The sequence below is a fragment of the Lithobates pipiens genome, unplaced genomic scaffold (assembly GCF_037356315.1).
Source record: "Lithobates pipiens isolate NorthernLeopardFrog02 unplaced genomic scaffold, aLitPip1_a1.2 Scaffold_23, whole genome shotgun sequence".
In the NCBI taxonomy this organism is placed as follows: Eukaryota; Metazoa; Chordata; class Amphibia; order Anura; family Ranidae; genus Lithobates; species Lithobates pipiens.
In genome coordinates, this window is record NW_027507785.1 from 239,315,561 (window position 1) to 239,338,518 (window position 22,958).

The 22,958-nt window shown below is 42.2% G+C and overlaps 1 protein-coding gene across 1 annotated transcript in view; it reads right to left on the reverse strand.

Moving 5' to 3' along the window:
* The window catches only part of LRRC8C (leucine rich repeat containing 8 VRAC subunit C), a 111,934-nt gene extending 89,724 nt beyond the window's left edge, over positions 1-22,210 (reverse strand). Inside the window, exon 1 of the mRNA XM_077452947.1 lies at positions 22,028-22,210. The gene's annotated coding sequence lies outside the window, so the exon portion shown is untranslated. The remainder of the gene's footprint in view (positions 1-22,027) is intronic.
* Between the last annotated feature and the right edge of the window lie 748 nt (positions 22,211-22,958).

Genomic DNA, 22,958 nt, shown 5'->3' on the forward strand with positions numbered 1-22,958 from the left:
TATTCAAAGCAACCTCTACCATCTATTCATGTCTTCATGCTCTATTTTGCTAAGAAATCACTTTTAAAAACACTTCCTAGCATTTCTGACTGTGGCCACCTTGAGTAAGGGCAGATGAATCGTGTAGCATTTACTTCTTGGAATCCATTAGCCCTTAGCTTGAGCATGAGCATGCTTAGCTGAGAAAGCCCCTCCTCCTCTACTGAAGACTTCTGGGATGTATTACATAATTTTTAAAAGCATAGAAATCAGGAAGTAACGGAAGAAATGGATAAAAACAAGTAAATATAATATAATGTCCTACTGTCAGCTAATTGCCAGCTCTTATCTCTCCACAGTGACCCACTGCCCAGATGATCTCTGCCTTCGCCTTGGTCAACATCACAGAGACTTTCTCTTGTGCTCCTGTTAAAGACTTGCTAGGCTGACATTCCTTCTGGCTCCAGATCCTGCTTGCTGTTCCACTACTCTGATTCCTGGCTTGTTGGGCTATCCGTTCCGGTTAGCAAACTTTGGCTATGTTTTGACTATGTTTGTTCCATTTACTGTTATTATTAAACAAGTGTGATTTAACTGTACTTCTGACTCGGTCTGATTAATGGTTCCTGACACCTACCTACTTACTAGAGCTGGACGATTCTGGCTAAAATTAGAATCACAATTTTTTTTGCTTAGAATAAAGATCACGATTTTTGTGGTGTAACATCATCATATAACATTATCCCAAAAATTGGGCTAACATTACTGTTTAGTTATTTTTTTAACTATCATCATTAAAGTGTATTTTTTCCCCCAAAAATGTGTTTGAAAGACCGCTAAGTAGTAGTAGTAATGTGACATAAAATATTGCAACAACCGCCATTTTATTCTCTAGGTTCTCTGCTAATATATATATATATATATATATATATATATATATAATGTTTTGGGGGTTTTTTCTAGCAAAAAATACTGATTTTAACTTGTAAGCAACAAATGCCAGAAAAAGGTTTAGTCATTAAGTGGTTAAACTGGCCTCATCTACAGACCTAGGTTTATTCCTTTGATCTAAGAACTGTTACAATGTTTCTCTTTATATCAATGTTGAGATAAACTTGGCAGGCTGCCTGGATTTTTTTTTTTTGTCAGCTGTCAGAAGTGAGCAGAGAACTTTCTGCACTTGTTATATACAAACAGGAAATGCTGTTTTAAGGAACGGGAGGGAGGTAGAATCGCAATTTCTATTGGGCTTTTATGTAGTCTTTATTACTTTATTTCACTTGTTGTTTTTTGACTATGCACAGTTGTATTGTATGCATTTTCCAGCACACAGGATCATTTTTGCAACTTTAAGGAATTAAGTGTTTTATTGCGGTGCGCTAGAGCTGCATGATTCTGGCTAAAATGAGAATCACTATTTTTTACTTAGAAGATAGATCACGATTCTCTCAGGTTTCTCGCAGCGTAACATCATCTTTCGCATTAAAACAAAAAAAAAAAAAAAATGGGTTAACTTTACCGTTTTTGTTTTTTTTTTGCTATTCATTGAAGTGTATTTTTTCCCCAAAAATTGCATTTGAAAGACTGCTGGGCAAATACAGTGTGACATAAAATATTGCAGCAATTGACATTTTATTCCCTAGGGTCTCTGCTAAAATATATATAATGTTTGGAGGTTCCAAGTAATTTTCTAGCAAAAAATATTGATTTTTAACTTAAGAAACAAGTGTCAGAAAAAGATTTAGACTTTAAGTGGTTAAACTTCCTCCATTTACAGGTTGTGAAAAACTTGCAAGACTGCCTGGGTTTTTTCTTTACACACAGAAGTTTATCCCTTTGATCTAAGAAGGGAGAGTTATTTACAATGTTTCATGTTAAAAATTTGGCAGACTGCCTGGATTTTTTCTTTACACACACAGAAGTTTATCCCTTTTTTCATAACTACGGATCCGTTTTTACTCCTCCGCTTGCTCAACGGGGATTGCTCCGTTGATCCCCGCTGAGCCGACAGATGTCAAGTCCGCCTCTGCACTCTGTGCAGGGATGGACCTGTCAGAGCTCCGCTCTCCCCTATGGGGGGGATCGGATGATTACGGACCACCTGTCCGTTATCATCCAATCCAATCTGCCAGACGGATGAAAAATAGGGTTTGCACCCATCTGAATTTTGCTGAGCGGATCGAATCTCATCGGATGTCAGCGGACATGTCTCCGCTGACATCTGACGCTCCATAGACCTGCATGGAGCGCCCGTTCAGATCCGCCTAAAAAAATGATCTGAGCGGTTCCGCACATGTGAAAGGGGCCTTTGATCTAAGAAGGAAAAGTTACAATGTTAAAAACTTGGCAGACTGCCCTGGATGTTTTTTTTTTTGACAGCTGAGTGAGCAGATAAGTCTCTCCACTTGTAATATGAAAGAATCAGCAAACTCTGCAATAGAGATCGCCAGGGGGGGTTGATTTCACAATCACGATTTTTTAACAATTAATTGTACAGCTTTACTGTGTGGTACTTGGATTATTCCAGGAGCCAGCAGGATTTTTTTATTGTTTATGAAGCGCACTTGTGGCCCTTTGAATTTACCAGGTTTACCACCAATGACAATTAGCCCAAGCCTAAATTAAGTAAATTAGAGCCTGAAACAATACATGCCACATTTTCACATTGGAATTGGAACTTGTGAATCTTTATAAATAATTCTACTGAACCTACACAGGATTCCATTACTGAGCTCTCTTAGCTCTCTTATGCCGGGCAGGCGCGTTCATCTTCTTAGAAACAATGAGTTACTGACTTGAAACAAGCATAGTGACGGAAGACAGAAATCCAGGCATACTTATTTAGAGTGCTGTAACTGAAAGAGCCAGGCAGTTAGTATGGTAAGGAGAGGCCAATAATGCTGCCTACATTGTTCCCTCAGCAAATGAATCCTTTAATATAATAATTTTACTCATTAAGCTTTCCAAATGACATTGCCCTTTCAAGGAACAAACTCCACAGACGCAAGATTGACGTCTGATCCTATCTAATGACTCATGGCAGAACTACATTAAATTACCGTACCTTTTATTTTTTTTATTTTTTTGTATAACCACTTGCCAACCGAGCACTGTATCGTTACTGCTACAGTACGGGCTCTGCACAGTAACACGTATATATATATACACATGATTTTGTATTTCTAGGTAGTAAATCGTTATCGCGATTTTTTTCCCCGTTGCGAAAATGTTTTAGATTCTTTCTATGCAAATAATTCTCTCTGATCTTTTGAAGTCACAGCCATCAAAAGAAAGGAAGAAAAAAAACCGGCAGTCTGCCAGGAATCACAACATTCTTTAGCAGTTGAATTTAAGTATAAACACTGTAACAATTTGTCCAAGGAATAGACTTTGTGTGTAAATGAAGAAAGTTTAACCACTTAAACACTAAACCTCTTTCTGATATTTGTTGGTTTCAAGTTAAAATCATTTTTTTTGCTAGAAAATTTCTTAGAACCCCCAAACATTATATATATATTTTTTAGACCCTACAGAATAAAATGGTGGTTGTTGTAATAATTTATGTCACACTGTATTTGTGCAGAGGTCTTTCAAATGCAATTTTTTTTGGAAAAAATTACTTTAATGAATTAAAAAAAAAAAAAATGAACCAGTAAAGTTAGCCCATTTTTTTTTTGTATAATGTGAAAGATTTTACGTTGCGAGAATCTTGAGAGAATCGTGATCTTTTTATTCTAAGCAAAAAAAAAATCATGATTCTCATTTTGCCCAGAATCTGCAAGCTCTACTAGGTAGGGGGTGGGTGCGAAAGTAAAACAATATAATTTTTTTCCCTGTTTATATAGTAAAAAATAAAAAACCCAGTGGTGATCACCACCAAAAGAAAGCTCTATTTGTGTGTGTGTGTGGGGGGGGGGGGGGGGGGGATTATATATATATATATATATATATATATATATATATATATATATATATATATATATATATATATAAAAAATACATTTTGTTTTAGTACAGCAAAAAATGGCCTGGTCATGAAGGGGGTAAAATCGTTCAGATGTCAAGTGGATAAAGATCTATAAGACAATGCCTCATGGGTAATTCAGCTTCTGGAGGTGCACATTAGTAGCAGAATCATCTAGAAGCACCACTATGGAATCACTCCCTCTCTGACCCATAAATATGCTCCCAAAAGGGACAGTGACCTGTCAAGTAGGAAACTGTTTCATAGAAAACCGGTAAACTGTCTTATAGTGATATGCGAGTGGTGAGTTGTCACCAGCAAGGGTCGCTTGTGTGACTTGGTCCATAGAACCTTTAAAAGGTTTCCCTTTTCTCTACATCCGTGTTCAAAGGATTCCTACTTACTCCCTGTTCTGGTAATTGCCATCCCAATAGCTACGCAGACAAATAAAAACTTAAAGCGGAGCTCCACCCAAAAGTGGTACTTCCACTTATCTGATTCCTCCCACATCTGGTGCCCCCTTTGGCACCTTTCAGAGGACAAATGTAGACTGAACACCAGTGTTCAGCATAGTGCATAGAAAATAATTATTAAAAAAAACACCATACCTGGAATGTTTCTTTAATTTAACCACTTGAGATCCGCGCTATAGCCAAATGACGGCTACAGCGCGGATCTCCTTTTCCGGGACTACGTCAATTGACGTAGTCCCGTGTACGAGCGGCCTGCGCGCCCCCTGAGGGGCGCGATCGGCGCGCTCTGTGATCGGCGAGTCCATGAGACTCGCCTGATCACCGATCCGTGCAAGGGGTCGATCCCGACCCCTTATCATGTGATCAGCTGTCAGCCAATGACAGCTGATCAGGTGATGTAACGGAGCCGGTAATCGGCTAGTATTCCTCCTCGCGCTGACAGCGCGAGGAGAAAAAAAAAGCCGATCACGGCCAGCAATGCAAGCGCCCACCTGCCCCCTGCCAGTGCCCACCTGCCCCCTGCAGTGCCACCCTAATATAAAGTAAGTGCCCCCTGTCAGTGCCACCCAGCAGTGCCCATAGTGCCACCCAGCGGTGCCCACAGTGCCACCCAGCAGTACCCACAGTGCCACCCAGCAGTGCCACCCAGCAGTGCCACCCACAGTGCCCACAATCTGCCTCAAAGGTGCTGCACCCCAGTGCCGCCCATCAGTGCCCAGCAGTCCCGCCCATCAGTGCCCAGCAGTGCCGCCCATCAGTGCCCAGCAGTGCCACCTATCAGAGCCACCTATCAGTGCCCATCAGTCCCATCTATCAGTGGTACCTATCAGTGCCCATCCGTGCCACCCATCCGTGCCATCTTATCTGTGCCCATCTTTGCCCATCAGTGCCGCCTTATCTGTGCCCATCGGTGCCGCCTTATCTGTGCCTATTAGTGCCGCCTTAACTATGCCTATCAGTGCCCACCAATGCAGCCCATCAGTGCCCACCAATGCAGCCCATCAGTGCCCACCAATGCAGCCCATCAGTGCCCACCAATGCAGCCCATCAGTGCCCACCAATGCAGCCCATCAGTGCCGCCTAATCAGCGCACTTCAATGAAGGAGAAAAATTACCTGTTTGCAAAATTTTATAACAAACTATTAAAACATGATTTATTTATTTATTTATTTTGCATCTTTTTTTGTTTGTTTAGCAAAAAATAAAACTCCGAGCTGTAACTAAATACCACCAAAAGAAAGCTCTATTTGTGGGAAAAAAATGATAAAAATTTCATTTGGGTACAGTGTTGTATGACCGGGCAATTGTCATTCAAAGTGCATCAGCGCTGAAAGCTGAAAATTGGTCTGGGACTGAGGGGGGTTTAAGTGCCCAGTAAGCAAGTGGTTAAAGGATAAGTGCACTTTAAGTCAAAGGGCACTTATGCTTTTTGCCTCTTTGCCCTGATCTGAACTAATCCACCCATCCCTTCCACCAATGTACACCTCAATCTTACACCCAGGATCACAGGTCTCACTCTCCAGGTCGTACTTATACATTACAGCCCCAATGACATCTTCTGGGCTGTGTCACTAGGCTGGAGATGAAGGAAGGCGGTGAGCGACAACCCTTTTACAAGTCTATCAAGCTGTAACATCCAGGTAAAACCAGGATGTAAACAATCACCCGAGGCAATGGCTACCTGATCTAGGTCTGTGGATGATGAGTTAGCTTAGATAAGAGTAAAGTGCACTTTGTTATAAAGTGCTATCCCTTAAAAAGCACACAAGATTAAAAAGGTAATATACTATACCATGTGTCAAGCACAAGGCCTGCGGGCTGAATGCGGCCCACCAGTCCAATTTATGTGGCCCTTTGCATCTCTTGTACAGCAGTGGCACCTCCCTTGTCTCCCCCCCCGACCCCCCACACATTTTCTAATTTTCTCAGTTGGCAACAGAGAGGAGGACAGAACTCCTCCTACAGATCCTGTGCCTCTGTGCAGCTGTAGCACCCTCTTGTCTCCACCTTCCCTGTTCTCACCATTCAACAGACTCCAGCCATACGGAGTGCGGCCCCCTCCCAATCCATGCGCCCAGCCCCTAATCTACATGCATGGCGCCGGACACATGGATTTCAATTTTTTTTTTTTAGAAACACGTGATTAGAGCCTGAGGCTCTAATTGGCTTCAAAAAAGGGTGGGCTTGGGGTGTAGAGCACTGTGCCCCAAGCCCACCCAGTTGTGTGACAATAGTGGATAAATATTCGCTATTGTCTTCCTGATTCTCAACCTGGCCAATCAGGAAGTGGGTCTTGAGACCCGTCACCTGATTGGCCGAGAGGAGAAGTGATTCTATTGGCCACCAAGGAGGGGGAGCAGAGAGGGGACGCAGGGGAAGCCACCAAAGCTGAGGAGGAGGAGACACAGGGTGAAGCCGCCGCCCAGAGGAAGCGCTGTCCATGGCCTAGATCGGGTAAGTGCAGTGCTAGTGTTCGACCGACCAACCCGGGAGTTGGTCCACCAGCCACCACTGCTGTAAAGTCTCCTTGACAAATATGCCTGCAAACACTCAAATGTGCATGGACACACAGCCTAACATAGAGTTAAAATAAAAAACGCCAGATGTCTGTATGTGCAGAATTTTTTATGCCCAGTGGGCATAAGGCCTAAAGGAACCATGGGTGACAGAAGTACTGTACTCACAGTGGTATAAACAGTCAGCTTAAAATAAAAAAAGTGCTCAGAAGTTTCCATATATACTATATTAGATTGCACTTCCTACAGACCTCAGTTTTCACATCTCCATTTCCTGACAATTCTGGTGTCCACTTTATGAAGAATGTCACAGACACATATGGTCCCCTGTGTATATGAATCATGTACTACATCCTCACTATAGAGTCATAGTGCTGAACTATACATTCCTTCTAAGATTCCATACCCCGGGATCTTCACAAGCAGCCAATTCATGAGATTCCTTGTGGATACGACACCAGGGCAGTAAATCACAAACAGAATTCAACTTACATAGGGAGTTATTTATAAAATGGCTAAATACCTTTCCTACTCATTAATGTAATACAGCAATACCTTGGATTGCGAGCATAATTTGTTCCGGAAACATGTTTGTAATCCAAAGCACTCTTATATCAAAGCGAATTTCCCCATAAGAAATAATGGAAACACAGATGATTCGTTCCACAACCATTTATTCATAAGTTCTTCAGTTTATAGTCCATATAAAAAGATTATAGCAATGTGATAGGGTGTGTAACCATAAAATGTCCATCCACAATCGGCAGCTTCCACAAAGGAATTACAAGCAAAATCCAGCAGGAGCTACAGAGTATAAAATAGAAGAGAGGCGCCTCTAAAACTTTTTTGTGGAAGGGAGTTTAACAAAACTTGTGGCCACTCATTAAAATTAGAAGAAAAAAGGTTTAACCTTAAACTACGTAGAGGATTCTTTACTGTAAGAGCAGCAAGGATGTGGAATTCCCTTCCACGGGCGGTGGTCTCAGCAGGAACACCGATAGTTTAAAAAAACGATTAGATAAGCACCTGAACGACCACAACATACAGGAATATACAATGTAATACTGACATATAACTGCACACATGGGTTGGACTTGATGGACCTGTGTCTTCTTTCAACCTCACCTACTATGTAACTAAGTGTAGCAATATGTTGCTAAATGTTGTACCATCATTAAATGTAACTATATTGCTACACTTAGAGGTGCCCCTCTTCTCTTTTATACTCAGTTGCAACATGACACTACTCAAGAAATCGCTTGTATATCAAGTCAAAATGTATTAAAAAATGTTGTTTGTCTTACAAAACTCTCTCAAACCAAGGTCTTACTATATATATATATATATATATATATATATATATATATATATATATATATATATATATATATACACAGGCATACCCCACTTTTAAGTACACAATGGGGTTTATTTACTAAAGTTGGAAAGTGCAAAATCAGGCTCACTTCTACATAGAGACCAATGAGCTTCTAACCCCAGCTTGTTCAATTAAGCTTTGGTAATACAATGTGGAAGCTCATTGGTTTCTATGCAGAAGTGACCCTGATTTTGCACTTTCCAAATTTAGTAAATAAAGTCCAGTGCATACTTAAAAGTGGGGTATGCCTGTACGTGTGTGTGTGTGTGTGTGTGTGTGTATATATATATATATATGTATATATATATATATATGACAACCTCACAGCTTTGTCTCACGTTTTTAAATAAAGGTGTTCAGTACATTAAAACAGTGAAATATCTAATGTATCGTCAGATTGCTATATCAGGCAGCATTTACTAAACTAGACTAGGTTAAACACTGGGCAATGTGGGTGCTTAAAGCTGAACTCCAGATTTAAAAAACTCTAATTAAAATATATTTCTCAATAGTCACAAAGGATATCAGATCAGTCACGCATCACTGATCTACTAACAGACATATCAGCCTGGATGTCACACCACTTCCTCAAACTTAATCTATCTAAAACCGAGCTCTTAATATTTCCACCCCCATGTGCCCCTTCGCCTGACTTCTCTGTCAAGATCAATGGCACATCTATCAGTCCGTCCCCACATGCCAGGGTGCTAGGGGTAACCTTAGACTCCGAAATGTCCTTTCAGGCCCACATACCAGCCCTGTCCAAATCATGCCGCCTTAGCCTCCGCAACATTTCCAGAATACGCCCCTTTTTAACTAATGACACCACCAAGCTTCTAATTCACTCCCTGGTCATCTCTCACCTCAACTACTACAACTCCCTCCTCGTTGGATTACCTTTACATAGACTATCCCCCCTCCAGTCCATAATGAATGCCACTGCCAGACTCATCCACCTTACCAGCCATTCAGTGTCCTCCACCCCTCTCTGCCAATCCCTGCACTGGCTTCCACTCACCCAACGAATAAAATTCAAAGTACTAACAATAATTTACAAAGCCATCCATAACTCTTCCCCTAGTTACATCACTAACCTAGTCCCAAAATACCAACCAAGCCGCTCTCTTCAGTCATCCCAAGACCTCCCGCTCTCTAGCTCCCTTGTCACCTCCTCCCATGCTCGCCTCCAGGATTTCTCCAGAGCTTCTCCCATCCTTTGGAACTCCCTACCCCAATCTGTCCGACTGTCCCCTAATCTATCCCTCTTTAGATGATCCCTGAAAACCCTTCTCTTCAAAGAAACCTACCCTGCTTCTAACTAACACTGTTTTACTTCCTCCATCAGCTCATCCCCCCACAGCTATTACCTTTTGTATCAATTGCCCCTTCCTTTTTAGATTGTAAGCTCTAACAAGCAGGGCCCTCTGATTCCTCTTGTACCAAATTGTAATGTAACTGTAATGTCTGCCCTCATGTTGTAAAGCGCTGAGCAAACTGTTGGCGCTATATAAAAACTGTATAATAATAATAATAATATAAATCCATTTTATGTGCACCAAATGTCTTTGCAAACCCAAATTCTACCTTGTAACGCAAGCAGTGACCTCATCACTGTGCTGTACATTGCATGTGTAAAGAGCAGAGCTGTGGGAGTGACCCAGCAGGCTCCACCCACTACAGGCTGCCTGCAGATAACTAGGAGGTGGGCGGATACAAGACCATCACCCTGCAAGAGCAAAGAGAGCTGCAGTGACTGGTCTTCATAATAGGAATCTCCTGCAAAAAAAAAAAAAGTACTCTGGATTACACCACAGATCTGGAAGAAATGCACAAAACACATCAAGGATACACATGCCCCTTTGCATAGTGAGAACGTGCGTTCCAGCTCATGTTTTTTTTTTTGGTGCGATTTACATATGTTTCCACATGTCGCACATTGAGCAGCCTATTCACTTGAATATGCTCCCCTATATGCGTTTTTTGCAACAAAGAAACTCAAGGCTCCCATTTTGGCACTGAGCTGGGCATGTTTATTCACACACATTTTGTCATGCGACAATCATGGCAAGGTCCGTACAGAGTTAGGGCCTCATTCACATGAGTGTAAAGAAACAGCTTTTGCTTAATTTTACTGACATGTTTTCCAAAGCCATTACCTGCTCTGTAACATGAAAACAAATAGTCCACACATAAGATTTGAATTATGCTTACGCTGCTCTGCGTTGTTTTGCATCTCACCAAAAATATGGGCAGGCATTGGAAACCTGCAACATTTGCTAAATGCCTCAGTTCAAGTCAATGATCGTGTGCCCCAAACGCACCTTAGACGATTGTTAGGTGTTCCGGAAACCTTGGATTTCCTGCCTAACTGATGAACAAGGCGTTCTCATAACTTTACAGAGCCCTTTACAAATGCCTCCGAAATATGGGGAAATTGCGCCTGCATTTTTAATGCTATATGCGATTCACAAACACGTATAAGTTTAACCTAATGCGGACTGTGTCCAAATAGGAGAACCCAGGATGCCATTAACCTTGTGAAGATCATTAACACTGAGAACACTCTAATCACACACAGAAACATCAATTTCCAATGCGTTGGGATGCAGATGGAGCACATTTCTGAGCACACCTGGGGCCGCGCAGTGTTTAGCGATGGCTGAATTCACATCTAGATGTTCAGCTGGATCTCATGCATTCAATCTAGTGGTGTTTCTGTAGCTAAACACATGAAAATTCATTAGTAAGGAGGGAATAGGAGAATTACCCTAAAAAAAAAAAAAAAAAGTATGTATAAAGTGACCCCAGGCCGTATGCTATTTTGAAGAAATTAAATCTTTATTGGACTTGCTTAAAAAAATGTCAGCACATATAATGTATCAAAAACCACCTAACACCATAACTATTTAAATATTTTAAATTGCAACAACCACAAGATACAGGAGTAATGGATTCTGCCTGCAGCAGGCCCGAGTGCATGAATCTCAGGAGGCGGAGCTATGGACTCCCCTAAATCCACACTAGGGGCATGGCTGCAATTTGCCTTATTTCTTGTGGATTCAATGGACACCAGGAGGAAGCATAGGTGTGCGCTGAAAAAAATAAGACCTCGCATTTTTGCACATCATGTTCCATCGCACTGTAATGCATCGCAATGCCCAGGGCAATTTTGGCATTTTCCACATACATGTTAAAATTTACATTTTATATATATATATATATATATATATATATATTAGGGCTGAAACAACTAATCGATTATTCGACAACTAAGCAATTATGAAATTAATCAATTACTATTTTCATAATCGTTTAATCGGCCAGTAACAAAATGGGGTCAAAGGTACTGAGTCTGATGATATTTACCAGATTGACCCTTTAATAATATATCTCTCCTCTAATAATATATATCCTCTAATAGTATATACAGTATATCTCCTCTAATAGTATATACAGTATATCTTTCCTCTAATAGTATATAAACGATATATCCTCTAATAGTATATACACTATCTCTCCTCCAATAGTATATACACTATAGCTCTCCTCTAATATTTTATACAGTATATCTCTCCTCTAATGGTATATACAGTATATCTCCTCTAATAGTTTCTACAGTATATCTCCTCTAATAGTATATACAGTATATCCCCGCTAACTGTATATGCAGTATCTCTCTCCTCTAATAGTATATACAGTATCTCTCTTATAATAGTATATAGCCTATACTAGTATATACAGTATGTCTCTTCTAATAGTATATACAGTATATCTCTTCTAATCGTATATACAGTATATCTCTCCTCTAATAGTATATACAGGATATATCCTCTAATAGTATATGCATTATATCTACCATAGTATATACAGTATATCTCCTCTAATAGTATATACAGTATATATCCCCTCTAATATATACAGTATATCTCTTCTATCTGTTATTCTCAGAGTGGATTCGATATTTTGCTCCAAAACCATATAGTTGATTATTTATATTTACGACTGCATATAGAGATATTTAAGAATAAATTGCCTTTTTTTTAAACTTTACATATTAACTAAATTATACGCCACATTTTGTTTTTAAGGTTATTAAGCGATGAATCGATTAATCGAAACAATAATCGGTCAACTAATCGATTATGAAAATAATCGTTAGTTGCAGCCCTAACATATATATATATATATATATATATATATATATATATATATATATATATATATATATATATATATATATATATTAGAGCTGCACAATTAATCATCAAGAATCAAGTTATCACGATCTTGACTAAAGAGTTTCACAATTCTTTCTATGCAAATAATTCTCTCTGCTCCTCTGAAGCCACAGCCATCAAAAGAAAGGAAGAGTAAGGCTCGGTTCACACAGGGGCGGCACGACTTGCAGCGCGACTCACAGACGTGACCTGCAAACGACTTCAGCGGCGACTTGCAAAACGACTTCTGTATAGAAGTCAATGCAAGTCGCCTGAAGTCGTCCCAAAAGTAGTACAGGAACCTTTTTTCTAAGTCGGAGCGACTTGAGTCATTCCTATTAGAACGGTTCCATAGTAAAGAACGGAGCGCGACTTGTCAGGCGGCTAAGTCCCCTGGACAAGTCGCCCCTGTGTGAACCGAGCCTAAAACTAGGCAGTCTGCCAAGAATCAAAACATTCTTTATCATTTGAACTTAAGTATAAACATTGCAACAATATGTCAATGAAATAAGACTTTGTGTAAGTGAAAAAAGTTTAACTACTTAAACACTAAACCTTTTTCTGACATTTGTTGGTTTCAAGTTAAAATCCTTTTATTTTTTGGCTAGAAAATTACTTAGAACCCCCAAACATTATATATATTTTTTATTTTTAGTAGACACCCTAGAGCAGGGGTGCTCAACCTGAGGCTCTCCAGCTGTTGCGGAACTACAAGTCCCATGAGGCATGGCAAGACTCCGACAGCCACAAGCATGACACCCAGAGGCAGAGGCATGATGGGGCTTGTAGTTTTGCAACAGCTGGAGAGCCACAGGTTGAGCACCCCTGCCCTAGAGAATAAAATGGTGGTTGTTGCAATATTTTATGTCAAACTGTATTTGCGCAGCGGTCTTTCAAATGCAATTTTTTTGAAAAAATGACTTTAATGAATTAAAAAAAAAAATAACCAGTAAAGTTCACCCATTTTTTTTGTATAATGTCAAAGATTTTACGATGCGAGGATTGTGACAGAATTGTGATCTTTTCATTCTAAGTAAAAAAACCGTGATTCTCATTTTGGCCAGAATCCTGCAGCTATATATATATATATATATATATATATATATATATATATATATAAAACATATATATATAAAAAATTACTTGGAACCTCAAATATTATATTCTTTCTGAAAGCAGAGGCCCTGGAGAATAAAATAGTGGTTATTGTAATTCTTTATGTCACACAATATTTGCACAGCCTTTTTTTCAAATGCAATTTTTCAGGAAAAAATACAACTAAATGCATTTTAGTACACACAAACACAATATAAAAATATAAAAGACGATGTTGCACCAAGTAAACAGATACCAAACATGTCAAGATTAAAAATGTTGCATGCTCATGAAATGGCAACAAACTCTCTGTAGGCGACACTAAGGCCGCGTACACACGGGCGGACTGTCTGACGGACTTGGTCCGCTGAAACGTGTTTCAGCGGACAGTCCGCTCGTGTGTGGGCTTCAGCGGACTTTTTCAGCGGACAGTCTGGCGGACTAAGTCTTTCGGAATTTCCGTAATATTGTCCGTCCAACTTTGGTTTCAGCGGACAGTCCGCTCGTGAGTAGGCAAGTTGGACGGACTAAGTATGGCGCATGCTCAGAAAGGATTTACACGGCCGAAGGTTGCATTGCAGTGTATTGGACGTTGTATTTCTAGTCCCGTCGTACGTGCTGTACACGTCATCACGCACGCTTTCAGCGGACTGTCTGTTCATCGTGTGTGGTCAAGTCCGTTCATTCAAAAGTAGGACGGACTGTCTGTCGGATTGTCTGACGGACTTCGTTGGCCAGACAGTCCGCCCGTGTGTACGCGGCCTTAGGCTTAATGTACACGGGACGTTTTTACAACCTCTCCTGAACGATTTAACTTGACAGATAGTAATCCATGTTTAAAACGTACGTTTTGCCGCGTTTACATCCCACGTTTGCGTTTAGAAGCATTTGAAAAATATATATATATATATGTTTTCAAAATAGCTAAAAACCAAAAATGCCTGTAAATGAAATGCAAGTTCCCCCGTTTAGCTGCGTTTAGAATGCTTGAAATGCCTCTAAACTCAGCGTCTGAACTCATTTTTTTGCTTTCCAAAAAAAGGCCTCTAAACTCAACTGCCTAAAAATGACATTAAAGGAACCTGTGTACATGTACACATAAGATAACATTGGATGAGTTCAGGGGCAGCTGGAAAACACACAGGGGTGATTTCAACTTTTTTTAATGTATTTTTTTACACAATTTTCCTCATTCAACTTTATTGCAATCCCAAGGAATGAACAACATTATTTGTGATAGTTTTGGCTGTGAAAGGACCTCTTTATGGAGAGAGCTGGAGTCTATTAGACCACCGGTCTTTCCTTTGCCCTCCAAGTCAGCCAATCAAATGGAGTAATGCACATAGTACCCACTGTGGGGTGTGAATGGGTCCTAAACAATACCACCTACAATTTATTAGCAATCACAGCATTATCAGATAGGCAAAAGGTAGGTACCAAGACAATACAATACTTGTGACGTGTATTCTCTACAAAAACCTCATGGGAAGTCCTTCCACCAATACACGGGAAGTTCTTCCACCAATACACGGGCTCAGGGAACCCTGCTAATAATTATCTTATAAATATATCCACAGCCCAAGAGGCATTAGCAGCAACAGTAAGCTGTATATACAGAAAACATTCTATGAAATGTGACATATCAGGAGTATGTGACACTAGGACTGCTCCATATGACAACATTATTTTCAGTGGGTCAGTGAGAAGGATACTCCTTACATTGGGGGGTCAGTGGGAAGAATGCTCCTTACATTGGGGGGGGGGGGGGCAGTGAGAAGAATGTTCCTTACATTGGGGGTCAGTGAGAAGAATACTCCTTACATTGGGGGTCAGTGAGAAGAATACTCCTTACATTGGGGGGTCAGTGAGAAGAATACTCCTTACATTGGGGGGTCAGTGGGAAGAATATTCCTTACATTGGGGGGTCAGTGAGAATACTCCTTACATTGGGGGGTCAGTGAGAAGAATACTCCTTACATTGGGGGGTCAGTGAGAAGAATACTCCTTACATTGGGGGGTCAGTGGGAAGAATACTCCTTACATTGGGGGGTCAGTGATAAGAATACTCCTTACATTGGGGGTCAGTGAGAAGAATACTCCTTACATTGGGGGGTCAGTGAGAAGAATACTCCTTACATTGGGGGGTCAGTGGGAAGAATACTCCTTACATTGGGGGGTCAGTGATAAGAATACTCCTTACATTGGGGGTCAGTGAGAAGAATACTCCTTACATTGGGGGTCAGTAAGAAGAATACTCCTTACATTGGGGGGTCAGTGAGAAGAATACTCCTTACATTGGGGGTCAGTGAGAAGAATACTCCTTACATTGGTGGTCAGTGAGAAGAATGTTCCTTACATTGGTGGTCAGTGAGAAGAATACTCCTTACATTGGGGGTCAGTAAGAAGAATACTCCTTACATTGGTGGTCAGTGAGAAGAATGTTCCTTACATTGGGGGTCAGTGAGAAGAATACTCCTTACATTGGGGGGTCAGTGAGAAGAATACTCCTTACATTGGGGGGTCAGTGGGAAGAATATTCCTTACATTGGGGGGTCAGTGAGAATACTCCTTACATTGGGGGGTCAGTGAGAAGAATACTCTTTACATTGGGGGGTCAGTGAGAAGAATACTCCTTACATTGGGGGTCAGTGAGAAGAATACTCCTTACATTGGGGGTCAGTAAGAAGAATACTCCTTACATTGGGGGTCAGTAAGAAGAATACTCCTTACATTGGGGGTCAGTGAGAAGAATACTCCTTACATTGGGGGGTCAGTGGGAAGAATATTCCTTACATTGGTGGTCAGTGAGAAGAATACTCCTTACATTGGGGGTCAGTAAGAAGAATACTCCTTACATTGGGGGGTCAGTGAGAAGAATACTGCTTACATTGGGGGTCAGTGAGAAGAATACTCCTTACATTGGTGGTCAGTGGGAAGAATACTCCTTACATTGGGGGTCAGTGGGAAGAATACTCCTTACATTGGGGGGTCAGTGAGAAGAATACTCCTTACATTGGGGGTCAGTGAGAAGAATACTCCTTACATTGGGGGTCAGTGAGAAGAATACTCCTTACATTGGTGGTCAGTGAGAAGAATATTCCTTACATTGGGGGTCAGTGAGAAGAATACTCCTTACATTGGTGGTCAGTGAGAAGAATATTCCTTACATTGGGGGGTCAGTGAGAATAATACTCCTTACATGGGGGTCATTGAGAAGAATATTCCTTACATTGGGGGGTCAGTGAGAATACTCCTTACATTGGGGGGTCAGTGAGAAGAATACTCCTTACATTGGGGGTCAGTGAGAAGAATACCCCTTACATTGGGGGTCAGTGAGAAGAATACTCCTTACATTGGGGGTCAGTGAGAAGACTACTCCTTACATTGGGGGGGGGCAGTGAGAAGAATGCTCCTTACATTGGTGGTCAGTGAGAAGAATACTCCTTACATTGGGGGTCAGTGAGAAGAATACTCCTTACATTGGGGGTCAGTGAGAAGAATACTCCTTACATTGGGGGTCAGTGAGAAGAATACTCCTTACATTGGGGGGGACGGGGAGAAGAATACTCCTTACATTGGTGGTCAGTGAGAAGAATACTCCTTACATTGGGGGGGCAGTGAGAAGAATACTCCTTACATTGGGGATCAGTGAGAAGAATGCTCCTTACATTGGAGGTCAGTGAGAAGGATACTCCTTACATTGGTGGTCAGTGGGAAGAATACTCCTTACATTGGGGGTCAGTGAGAAGAATACTGCTTACATTGGGGGTCAGTGAGAAGAATACTCCTTACATTCGGGGTCAGTGAGAAGGATACTCCTTACATTGGGGGGTCAGTGAGAAGAATACTCCTTACATTGGTGGTCAGTGGGAAGAATACTCCTTACATTGGGGGGTCAGTGGGAAGAATATTCCTTACATTGGGGGGTCAGTGGGAAGAATACTCCTTACATTGGGGGTCAGTGAGAGGAATACTCCTTACATTGGTGGTCAGTGGGAAGAATACTCCTTACATTGGGGGTCAGTGAGAGGAATACTCCTTACATTGGTGGTCAGTGGGAAGAATACTCCTTACATTGGGGGGTCAGTGGGAAGAATATTCCTTACATTGGGGGGTCAGTGAGAATACTCCTTACATTGGGGGGTCAGTGAGAAGAATACTCCTTACATTGGGGGGTCAGTGAGAAGAATACTCCTTACATTGGTGGTCAGTGGGAAGAATACTCCTTACATTGGGGGTCAGTGAGAAGAATACTCCTTACATTGGGGGTCAGTGAGAAGAATACTCCTTACATTGGTGGTCAGTGAGAAGAATACTCCTTACATTGCTGGTCAGTGAGAATAATATTCCTTACATTGGGGGGTCAGTGAGAATAATACTCCTTACATTGGGGGTCATTGAGAAGAATATTCCTTACATTGGGGGTCAGTGAGAAGAATACTCCTTACATTGGGGGTCAGTGAGAAGAATACTCCTTACATTGGGGGTCAGTGAGAAGACTACTTACATTGGGGGGTCAGTGAGAAGAATGCTCCTTACATTGGTGGTCAGTGAGAAGAATACTCCTTACATTGGTGGTCAGTGAGAAGAATATTCCTTACATTGGGGGACAGTGGGAAGAATACTCCTTATACTGGGGGGTCAGTGAGAAGAATACTCCTTACATTGGGGGGGGGTCAGTGAGAAGAATGCTCCTTACATTGGTGGTCAGTGAGAAGAATACTCCTTACATTGGTGGTCAGTGAGAAGAATATTCCTTACATTGGGGGACAGTGGGAAGAATACCCCTTACATTGGGGGTCAGTGGGAAGAATACTCCTTATACTGGGGGTCAGTGGGAAGAATACTCCTTATACTGGGGGACAGTGGGAAGAATACTCCTTATACTGGGGGACAGTGGGAAGAATACTCCTTATACTGGGGGACAGTGGGAAGAATACTCCTTATACTGGGGGTCAGCGGGAAGAATACTCCTTATACTGGGGGACAGTGGGAGGAATACTCCTTATACTGGGGGACAGTGGGAAGAATACTCCTTATACTGGAGGACAGTGGGAAGAATAGTCCTTATACTGGGGGACAGTGGGAAGAATAGTCCTTATACTGGGGGACAGTGGGAAGAATACTCCTTATACTGGAGGACAGTGGGAAGAATACTCCTTATACTGGAGGACAGTTGGAAAAATACTCCTTATACTGGAGGACAGTGGGAAGAATACTCCTTATGCTGGGGGACAGTGGGAAGAATACTCCTTATACTGGAGGACAGTGGGAAGAATACTCCTTATACTGGAGGACAGTGGGAAGAATACTCCTTATACTGGGGGACAGTGGGAAGAATACTCCTTATGCTGGGGGACAGTGGGAAGAATACTCCTTATAATGGGGGACAGTGGGAAGAATACTCCTTATACTGGGGGACAGTGGGAAGAATACTCCTTATACTGGGGGACAGTGGGAAGAATACTCCTTATACTGGGGGACAGTGGGAAGAATACTCCTTATACTGGGGGACAGTGGGAAGAATACTCCTTATACTGGAGGACAGTGGGAAGAATAGTCCTTATACTGGGGGACAGTGGGAAGAATACTCCTTATACTGGAGGACAGTGGGAAGAATACTCCTTATACTGGGGGACAGTGGGAAGAATACTCCTTATACTGGGGGACAGTGGGAAGAATACTCCTTATACTGGGGGTCAGTGGGAAGAATACTCCTTATACTGGGAGACAGTGGGAAGAATAGTCCTTATACTGGAGGACAGTGGGAAGAATACTCCTTATACTGGAGGACATTGGGAAGAATACTCCTTATACTGGAGGACAGTGGGAAGAATACTCCTTATACTGGGGGTCAGTGGGAAGAATACTCCTTATACTGGAGGACAGTGGGAAGAATACTCCTTATACTGAAGGACAGTGGGAAGAATAGTCCTTATACTGAAGGACAGTGGGAAGAATACTCCTTATACTGGGGGACAGTGGGAAGAATACTCCTTATACTGAAGGACAGTGGGAAGAATACTCCTTATACTGGGGGACAGTGGGAAGAATACTCCTTATACTGGGGGACAGTGGGAAGAATACTCCTTATACTGGAGGACAGTGGGAAGAATAGTCCTTATACTGGGGGACAGTGGGAAGAATACTCCTTATACTGGGGGACAGTGGGAAGAATACTCCTTATACTGGGGGACAGTGGGAAGAATAGTCCTTATACTGGGGGACAGTGGGAAGAATAGTCCTTATACTGGGGGACAGTGGGAAGAATACTCCTTATACTGGAGGACAGTGGGAAGAATACTCCTTATACTGGGGGACAGTGGGAAGAATACTCCTTATACTGGGGGACAGTGGGAAGAATACTCCTTATACTGAAGGACAGTGGGAAGAATACTCCTTATACTGGGGGACAGTGGGAAGAATACTCCTTATACTGGGGGACAGTGGGAAGAATACTCCTTATACTGGAGGACAGTGGGAAGAATACTCCTTATACTGAAGGACAGTGGGAAGAATACTCCTTATACTGGGGGACAGTGGGAAGAATACTCCTTATACTGGAGGACAGTGGGAAGAATACTCCTTATACTGAAGGACAGTGGGAAGAATACTCCTTATACTGAAGGACAGTGGGAAGAATACTCCTTATACTGAAGGACAGTGGGAAGAATAGTCCTTATACTGGAGGACAGTGGGAAGAATAGTCCTTATACTGGGGGACAGTGGGAAGAATACTCCTTATACTGGGGGACAGTGGGAAGAATACTCCTTATACTGGAGGACAGTGGGAAGAATACTCCTTATACTGGAGGACATTGGGAAGAATACTCCTTATACTGGAGGACAGTGGGAAGAATACTCCTTATACTGGGGGTCAGTGGGAAGAATACTCCTTATACTGGAGGACAGTGGGAAGAATACTCCTTATACTGAAGGACAGTGGGAAGAATAGTCCTTATACTGAAGGACAGTGGGAAGAATACTCCTTATACTGGGGGACAGTGGGAAGAATACTCCTTATACTGAAGGACAGTGGGAAGAATACTCCTTATACTGGGGGACAGTGGGAAGAATACTCCTTATACTGGGGGACAGTGGGAAGAATACTCCTTATACTGGAGGACAGTGGGAAGAATAGTCCTTATACTGGGGGACAGTGGGAAGAATACTCCTTATACTGGGGGACAGTGGGAAGAATACTCCTTATACTGGGGGACAGTGGGAAGAATAGTCCTTATACTGGGGGACAGTGGGAAGAATAGTCCTTATACTGGGGGACAGTGGGAAGAATACTCCTTATACTGGAGGACAGTGGGAAGAATACTCCTTATACTGGGGGACAGTGGGAAGAATACTCCTTATACTGGGGGACAGTGGGAAGAATACTCCTTATACTGAAGGACAGTGGGAAGAATACTCCTTATACTGGGGGACAGTGGGAAGAATACTCCTTATACTGGGGGACAGTGGGAAGAATACTCCTTATACTGGAGGACAGTGGGAAGAATACTCCTTATACTGAAGGACAGTGGGAAGAATACTCCTTATACTGGGGGACAGTGGGAAGAATACTCCTTATACTGGAGGACAGTGGGAAGAATACTCCTTATACTGAAGGACAGTGGGAAGAATACTCCTTATACTGAAGGACAGTGGGAAGAATACTCCTTATACTGAAGGACAGTGGGAAGAATAGTCCTTATACTGGAGGACAGTGGGAAGAATAGTCCTTATACTGGGGGACAGTGGGAAGAATACTCCTTATACTGGGGGACAGTGGGAAGAATACTCCTTATACTGGAGGACAGTGGGAAGAATAGTCCTTATACTGGGGGACAGTGGGAAGAATAGTCCTTATACTGGGGGACAGTGGGAAGAATAGTCCTTATACTGGGGGACAGTGGGAAGAATAGTCCTTATACTGGGGGACAGTGGGAAGAATGCCCATTACATTGATGGTCAGTGGGAAGAAATAGAATGCTATTTACATTGATGATCAGAGTCATGCAGAGGAGTTCTGTCCCCTGTGTCAGCCCACTGATGACCCCTGAAGCTCATCTCTTGGGGAGGATGGGGGGCGGTAAATCTCCCAGACTTCAGACATTGGAGGGTGAGGGGAGTAAAGTGACTTTAGTTCCACTTAATGGTGAAAATCTGTGGACAGTGTCAGGCCGTCATTGATCGGATGACCCACCTGGGTGGTCCCCCCCATACAATGTGAGGGTGACAAGGACCCGTGTACACAGCAGTGACATAAAGGAGACAACCTGTGGCTGTGAGTGGAAGTTGTATTGCGGGGTCTGAGGAGAGGACTGTCACCCCCGATCCGGGGACCCCCCACACACAAGTGTATAGAGGAGGGGACATCCCCGCACAGCCCGGGCGGGGCTCCCATCACTCACCCCGATCCCGGAGGACTCGTCTATGGTGATCCGTGTGATCTCAGCCGATCCTCATGTCTGCCCGGTGTGCCATCGCCTGATCCGCCGCCCCTCCGATCTCCTCTCCGCCGCCTCCAGCCTCCTCTCCTCTCCTCCAGGACGATGCGGCCGATGCTCTGCCCAGCGGTGACGCACTCCTCCCCCAATACAGAGGAGGGGAGGGGGAGGGGGGTCCTGGCTCTGCTCTGCCCCCTGTCATCGGATCAGTGTGTCCTGAGTGTGAGGGGGGTAAAAATACATAACAATATGAGGAAAAGGAAGTCTCATCTATTTCTGCCTCAATGTCATCTATACATGCTGCGAGATCTGCACATCCTCACCACATCACTCATATTCACATTAGATACCCTAAAATCCACACCAGATCACTGATATTCACACTAGATCTCCCGACATCCACATTGGATCCCCTAAAATTCGTACTAGATCCGATTTTATATATATATATATATATATATATATATATATATATATATATATATATATATATATATATATATATATATATATATATATATATATATATATATATACACATCCCACCAGATCACTGATATTTACACTGGAACTAGATTTCCTGACATTCACACAAAATTCCATGACATTTACATTAAATCCCCTAATATTCGTACTAGATCCAATAATATTTCCACCCGGTCACTGACATTCACACTAGATCCCTTAAGATGCACACCAGATCACTGACATTCACATTAGATCCTCTAACATTCATACTAGATGCAGTAATATCCCCATCAGATCACTGACATCCACACCAGATCAGTTTACATCTACATTAAATCACTGACATCCACACTAGATCCTCTAAAATCCACACCAGATCACTGACATTCACACTAGATCTCCTGACATCCGCACCAGATCACTGACA